This window comes from Bos mutus, chromosome 23 (genome assembly GCF_027580195.1).
Source record: "Bos mutus isolate GX-2022 chromosome 23, NWIPB_WYAK_1.1, whole genome shotgun sequence".
Classification (NCBI taxonomy): Eukaryota; Metazoa; Chordata; class Mammalia; order Artiodactyla; family Bovidae; genus Bos; species Bos mutus.
In genome coordinates, this window is record NC_091639.1 from 35,598,960 (window position 1) to 35,607,045 (window position 8,086).

The 8,086-nt window shown below is 48.3% G+C and overlaps 1 long non-coding RNA gene across 1 annotated transcript; it reads right to left on the reverse strand.

Moving 5' to 3' along the window:
• Nucleotides 1-5,210: 5,210 nt before the first annotated feature.
• On the reverse strand, nt 5,211-6,716 carry LOC106700865 (uncharacterized). The gene is made up of 3 exons (XR_001351479.2): nt 6,516-6,716; nt 6,259-6,328; nt 5,211-5,811 (listed from the first exon to the last, which is right to left on the reverse strand). It is a non-coding gene; the product is annotated as an uncharacterized lncRNA (long non-coding RNA).
• Between the last annotated feature and the right edge of the window lie 1,370 nt (nt 6,717-8,086).

The window sequence follows — 8,086 nt, forward strand, 5'->3', positions numbered from 1 at the left end:
CCAGCCCTCTCTGCCTCTCCTTAACATCCAGGTTTCCTGTAGCAAAAACATACATCTGCTTGAGGTGGAAAGATCATAATTGGCTCCCAGTTTGGTTTTTACTTCTGAAACATCACACTAGTCCAAGCTTGAATGAAGAAAGAATGTTAGAGAAACATTTCACCCACTCTGGAGGTAGAGGGGGCTGGCTGGAGTGTGCACAGCTGGAGAGGTCCCTTGCGAGAGCTGCCAGCACACAGTTGCTTCAGGAAGGGCAACGGGACACGATACTGGGGATCAGTGACCCCCACAAGACCAAGAGCTTGGCTTCCATGTCAAAAAATAAATGGAGACAACTGTGAGTCACCCTAGAGGTCTGGGAGGAGGCGGGGAGTATCGCAACAGCAATCAAGGGGCCTCATTCTTCCTGTATCTTCACACTTTTAAGCCTTCTGTTGAGATTCTACCTTCTGAGGAATCCTTCAAACGGCTGTAGGTTAATTCAGCCCTGCCCTGCTAGGGAAGCAGAGGCTGGGACTTTCCCTGGGACTTTTCTGTTGAATTCTAGGGCCTTCTGTCCTCCGTGAGATTTATGGGAAAATGGGGTCTGTGCCAGGCATGATAAAATCCCCTTGCCTGAGCTGCCTCCATCTTTGGTTTGGAGTAAAATACAAGACAGAGCGGGCCTAGGCAAGAGTATCCAAGTCTACCCAGGAGGAATAAATGGCAACCCACTCCAGTATTCTTGCCTGGAAAAAACCCCATGGACAGAGGAGCCTCGTGGGCTATAGTCCGTGGAGTTGTAAAGAGTTGCACACGACTGAGCACTCACTCACACCATGGCTTCTTTGGTGAGCCATGTTCTTTTTCAGGTGCCTTGGCTAAGATTTTAAAATCACACACACACACACACTCACACATACACTTCTACACATTTGAGATTTTGATTGGCATTGCACTGAACCTGAAGACCAGATCCAGTGACCTGCCATCGTTGCAATATTGACTCATAACTCAAACATGGTGTCTCACTCCACTAATTTAGGTCTCTGTAATTTCCCCCAATATTTTCCCCACTTTCTGCATAAAGGGCTTGTATATCTTCTGTTAGGTTTATTCCAAGGAATTTGATGTTCTGATATGGTATAAATGGTAAAATTTCAAAATTCCAAAATTTTCATTTCATACTCTTTAAAAGACTGTTTGCTGTTTAAAATAATAATACTTTCAATGTATCATGGGGTTCATAACATGTTGAAGTAACCTATATAACATGGATAATACAATATTAAGAAAAGATCAATAAAATTATAATTAGGGGAAAAATAAATAAAATTATAATTAAAGAGTATCCAATTCTAGGGGTGGTCAACCAGTGTTCCTTCCCCACATCCAACTTTGTCTGCAGAATGGTGGAGGATGAAATGTAACTAGAGACACTTATGATACATAAAGTCAGCAGCAGAGGTAGAGAGCCTGTGTGGCATCTCACTATCAAAAAACGAATTCTTTCACATGGATTACCATTCCTTCCATTCCTTACCTAAAAACTCCAACTTATACATTACTGCTTTCCCCACTTTACAGATTCTCCAAACTGAGGATGAAAGTTGCCCATTTCCGCCCAAGTTCTTATAGAGCTTATGAAGCAGAGTGGGTCTCAAACTAAATTTTCTGACCCCACAATTGGAGTTCCCTTCACATGATACCCCCGACACTCAGCCATCACAGTGCTGGCTGCCACAACAGGAAGGCAGGCAGCCAGAGGTAGGAAAGACAACCACACAGGCAGGTCTTGGAGAGGCAGGCAAAGGCTACAGGACCCTAGGAAGTTGAGAGATGGGGCTGAGAAGGGCAGCTCTGCAGGAATTCTATGTGGATATGAGGCTTGGCCCTCTGGGGACAGCCCAGATGGAGAGGGGTCATAGACTCTAATCCATCTTGGGATAAGCAAAAAAGAATGGATGTGAGAGGGGTCCAAGCAAGGATGAGCAGGACAGGAATACAGGGCAGGATCAGAAGAGTAGTTGGGAGGACAGCTGTGCAGGTCCAAGGTGTGGATCCAGTCCATCCACCGTCCTCATCTAGAAGAGGGGGAAGGAGCTGGGGTGCACTCCACAAGGAGTACCCTTGAGGGCCCTCTACCTAGTGAAGCCAGGAGGCTAGCAGGGCCCACCAAGGAGTTGGTTGTTTTTAGGATTTGAATGATTGTAAGCTTTGAGGCTCTGATTTCTCAAAGGAACCAGTCTGGCAAAGATTCTTGACCCATGTAGTAAGAGAGTGAAAGTGAAGTCGGTCAGTCATGTCCGACTTTTTGCGACCCCATGGACTGAGGAGCCTGCAGGATCTTCAGTCCATAGGATTTTCCAGGCAAGAATACTGGAGTGGGTTGTCATTAAATCGTGGCTATGTCTGCATCTGCATTTCAAGGTCTACTGAAGGAAGAAAGGGTTGGCTTCTCCATGCTACTGGAGACTTTGGGGCACAGCTGCACCATCAAATCCACTTGCCTCTTCCAGGTCTCCACGAGGGGATGGCTGGAGACTAGATGAGTAGAGAATGATGGAAGGTGATGAGCCCCAGGCCTTTCAGATTGTTCCAGAATGCACTGACCTGCCACAGCCAGTTTCTGGGAAGACGGCTGCTGCACAGAAAGATGGAAATCTTTCAGAAAGGTTTATGGAATCTGGGTTGGCCTTGAACCAGCTTGGGGAGGGAGGACTTGGGACTGCCTTCCTTTTGGTTGTGATACACCCTAAATAGGCTAGTTCTTTTCAGAATACAAAGGATTGTCCAAGCAGGAGAGAGGGAACTAGCGTTATTTACCAAACAGTGTGGTAAGCATCTCATATACTTCATGTATTGTTCCTCATAGTCTTCACCCATCCTGGTGACCTAGGGGTTAGATCATCCATTTTCTGAGAAAACAGACACAGAGATGTTAATGACTGGCTGTAGGTCATACAACTAGTTAGGGAGAGGGCTGGAGATTTAATCACTCAATAACTGCAGTTGCCCCCAAAGTAACCTATGCAACAGCTAACGACATTAGAATTTCAGTGAATTTTCTGGAAGTTGAGCAATGAAGAGGGATTCTGACATTAAAAAGTAGAAGACATGGAGAGATGCACTGAGCAAGTATCTAGTGACTTCTCTGTGCCTCTCCCTTGCTTCTTGAGTCACACTTTGTCCTGAAAAACTAAGCACTAAATAAACCCCATGTCACTGTTTGCGTTTTTTGTTTTCACTTTCTAAAGTGTAAGGATTGGAAAGAGGGGAGAAGTAATATAGAGCAATTAGGCAAGCGCACTGCACACCCCTCCCTTCAAAGGAGTTGGGTCTTTTTCCCATTTCAGAAATGCTCATCTGTAAAATGGCCACAGTATCTCTCTACCTCCAAATCACAGAGCTCTCTACAGCACAAATAACCCATAGGATTTGAGAAGTTACAGATTCATGATGCTGGAGAAGGCAATGGCAACCCACTCCACTACTCTTGCCTGGAAAATCCCATGGACGGAGGAGCCTGGTAGGCTGCAGCCCACGGGGTCGCTACAAGTTGGACACGACTGAGCGACTTCTTTCACTTTTCACTTTCGTGCATTGGAGAAGGAAATGGCAACCCACTCCAGTGTTCTTGCCTGGAGAATCCCAGGGACAGGGGAGCCTGGTGAGCTGCCGTCTATGGGGTGACACAGAGTCGGACACGACTGAAGCAACTTAGCAGCAGCAGATCCATGATGATTGGATCAATGGTAATACTGTTATAGATTTCAGGCCACTAGTGATTATTATCTTTCCCAACATCAGGGTCTTTTCCAATGAGTCAGGTCTTTGCATCAGGTGGCCAAAGTATTGGAGTCTCAGCTTCAACATCAGTCCTTCTAATGAACACCCAGGACTGATCTCCTTTAGGATGGACTGGTTGGATCTCTTTGCAGTCCAAGGGACTCTCAAGAGTCTTCTCCAACATCACAGTTCAAAAGCATCAATTCTTCAGCGCTCAGCTTTCTTCACAGTCCAACTCTCACATCCACACATGACTACTGGAAAAACCATAGCCTTGATGGAGAAGGGGACAACAGAGGATGAGATGGTTGGGTGGCATCACTGACTCAATGAACATAAATGAGTAGACTCTGGGAGTTGGTGATGGACAGGGAGGCCTGGTGCGCTGCAGTCCATGGGGTCACAAAGAGTTGGACATGACTGAGTGACTGAACTATTATATGCATATTAGGCCCAGAGTCTAAAGGCTGGAAAGATCGGAGGTTTCCAAAGAAGCCCTCCTCCACTCACCAGTATTCCCACTGGGTGGCGTGATTATACACAGGTCCATACCTTTCATTCCTAAGTGCACCAAGGAACAGACAGATGAAGCATACTCTGTGCTTCAAGGAGCTCCAGGTTTATCCAGACTCCACCATTCCTCCTCTTTAAAAGGTGGCCAGAGCCATTACAGAAGACAACTCCAGGAGTATTCTGTGATCATCACTGACATAGAAAAACACAGAACCAGGGCCCCAGATGGAAAGTCTTAGGGAGGTCTGTTCTCTTGCCGCATCAGTTCTGGTATCCATGGTACACAGGGAAGATAGGCATGGGAGAAAGGCAGAGGCACTGGGCAAGCTCTGAGGCCCCAGGAAGCAGATGCTTGTGGACCAGGACTGCCGCTCCCACCTGCGGGGTCCAGGGATGGGGCCCACACCTCCCAGGTGCACATCACAGGCGCTCTTCCATCCCTGCTCGCATGAGGACAAAGACCCCCTCCTCCACCCTTTTCCCACCACCAATTTGTTCCTTTACAATTCTCCATTTATCCTCCATCAAGGACTAAAAGAGCAAAGTTATAAAAATAGCAACTAATAAAATTCTAGGGCCTTAATATGAATCACTGTTTACCTGCTTCCTCTGACCTGACTTTCTGGTGGATAAATTTGTTCCCTTTTAGTTCCTGCCCTATTACAATGCAAATACTCAGAAAACTCTGCCAGGTGTCTAGTAAACCAGGTAATTCCACGTCCCTAGAGGAGACAGTGATGAGTTTTATTCAAAGGCAGGGGTGGGCAGGCTGGGGTGCCCATTATAACATCCCCTCCACCCACCTCGCATTGCTCATTTCCCTGGGGATGCAAACACCTTCCACCTGGTTTAAGTGGGAAGGATAAAAAGGATCCCTATGAGTCTTCACTTCTGAATCAGCACACTGAACACAAGCTACAAGTCAAGAAGTAATGACATCTTTATTAAACTTCTCCACATTACCAGTGGTCTGAGGCTTCGGGGGAGGCTGGGTGACTGGCCAGGCCCCTTGAGTCCCACAAGCCTCCTTCATGAAAAGGCAGTTTTTGGGAACAAGATGATGCACAAAAGAGGGAAAATATACCTATATGAAGAGTCAAGTTTCCATGTTGATGGTAAACAGAAAAGCTTTGGGGTTATAGCAGAACTATGGGACAAACGGAAAAGAAGAGTGAAGACGGGACGGCAGTGGCCCAGACCTCTTAACCAAGGATCTTGGGAACCTTGGCCTTGGAGGGAACCAAAGCCCTTGAAGGTTTGGTTTTCTCCGGTTGCCTGAAGTTCAAGTCTCCTTCCTGAAGGCAAAGTACTGGATATCTGGAGGGAAGGCTTATGGGTGTGAACAAAAGTCCCAGGTCCTACCAGCAGCTCTTTTTCCAGATGGCTAATGCCACAGCAACGGCTGGGAAGGAAGAACTGGGGAAGTCCACTGGGGCAGGGACGCAGGAAGGGTGCTTCCTAGTTCCTAGAAGATGACAGGGTGGACAAAGGAACTGGCTCCATGCTCTGTTATGGCTTGACTGACCCATCCTGTGGGAGGAAAAAGGCAGAAACCTCGTACATAGAAAAGACAGCAGCTGCGGGGAGGGCAGCAGGAAGAACAGAGTTAAAACCCCAATAAGGAATTTGCAGCACATCTGTATTTCAAAGACACTGACATAACACTCCAGCTCTCACGGTGATTCAATGAGCATTATGATTTTTGTCACTTTCCAGGTGAGAACACACACTCATGAAAGGGTCAGTAAATTTCCCACGATCACACAGAGCTCGTAGGGGCATCTTTGGACTTGAAACTGATCCCGGACCTCCCACCCCTCAACTCCCAGATCTCCAGTTCATCCACCCCAACCCTTCACCAATCACAGCAGAGAGGGAGATGATAGATGAGACTAAGAAGTTAGGAAAGATACCCGCAAACCGGGAAAGGGAGGCCGGGGAAAAGCCCGGGGCGCACAGCGATGGGCCGGCACATACCTGTCCTCGGAGTCCCAGTGTCTTTCAGGACATTCGAGTGGCTCTCCTCCTTGGGATGGAAGAATGGAATCTTCCCACAAGAGAGACACAGAGGTAAAGGGAGAAAAGAGCGGAGAAATGCTCGGATGAGCCCCGAGGCGAGGGGGAAGGGGCTTGTGAAGGACTTGGGGGCCCATCTCCAACCACCGCCCATCTCCTGGCGGGACCGGGAGCACAAAACCCCTTGCACCCCTCCCTCCACAACGTCTACAACCAACCGGCGGTGAGGGACGGGGCGCTCAGTTCTCCACATCCTGGGCCTCAGGGGTTTTCCTGAATCCTTATAGCAGTTCTCATCTTCCTGAAAGGGGAGATCCCCATAAGCCCGTTCTCCAACTAAGTCAGCTTCATGCCATCTTAGAGAAAAATGAGCGAAGTGCCGCTGGAACTTAACGGATCCCAACGACTTCTTCAGGGGCCGTTGGACACGCCCACCGCCCCGCCCTCTCACCAAGCCTCCTCCAATCAGAGGCCTCCCTCCCTCTCTGCTCCTTCCGCCCCGCTGTTGTGTAGGAGGCAGTGCGGGGGAGGGGCTCTGCCCCTGCCAGAACGTTCCACAGCCTCTGAGGAATTTCCCTAGCTGCTCATGCGGTAGAGTCTGCCTGCAGTGCAGGAGACCCGGGTTCGATCCCTGGGTAGGGAAGAGCCCCTGAAGGAGGAAATGGCAACCCACTCCAGTATCCTTGCCTGGAAAATTCCATGGACGGAGGAGCCTGGCAGGCTACTGTCCACGGGGTCTCAAAGAGTCGGACACGACTGGGCAACTTCACTTCAGACCAGCTGTCCCAAGGCAAGAGTGTAAGGAAAGAAACCTGCTGGACTCCGTGTAGTTTGGGGGCTTCTGGGAAACGTCTGTGTCTTGGATGAGCCAAGCACTGTGGGAAGGAGGTGGAGGTGTGGGGTGAGGGCAGCAGAAGGGGAGGTAGGAGAGGGACTGTGAGCCCCCAGAACCTTCCAGGATATAGATAAGCTACAGTCTGGCCTCTGAGAGCAGTGGCCCGCGCTTTATAGTTAGCAGACCAGCAAACCACACTGATGATGATGTGGTGCCTCTGATCCCAGAGTCCTCACTTCTATTTTACCTCAGAGAAAAGCACCATCCAGAAGGCCCTGAGGTTGAGGCCTCGTGAGGGTTAGGGGCAGAGGTGGCGTTCAGATCCTGCTAATGACAACTTTCGACCTCCTCCCACCAATCAAGGCCCTGTCACAATAAACGAAGCTTTAACCAGTCTCAGCCAGCTTTGGGGACCCAGAGTCTTCTAGGACTAGTTGCCATTATCCTCTGCCTCCTTGTATCCCTGCAGCAGGACCTGGGGAACCCGGGTCCTTAATCAGAGTCATGGTTTCAAGCCAATGGGAGAGGGTTGCTGAGCAGATGAGGAGGCCTCTGACTTCCTAGAGAAGAGGCCCATGTGTTACTATTTGGGGCTTCCCTGGTGGCTCAGACGGTGAAGAATCTTCCTGCAGTGCAGGAGACCGTTTTTATTGGGCACTTATTTTGAAAGACTCAGTCCTGAAAAGTTCAAAATAGATCATTGTATTTGAGCATCTCATATTAATTATTTAAAAATTGAAATAAGGAGTTCTCTAGTAGTCTAGTGGTTAGGATTCCATGCTTTAACTGCAGAGGTCAGGGTTCAGCCCTGGTGGGGGAACTGAGATCCCATTAAAAAAATTGAAATAGAATTCACATAACATAAGGTTTATCATTTTAACCATTTTTTAAGTGTATGATTCAGTGGCTTATAGTACATTCACAGTACTGTCCAATCATTCCCACTACTTATTA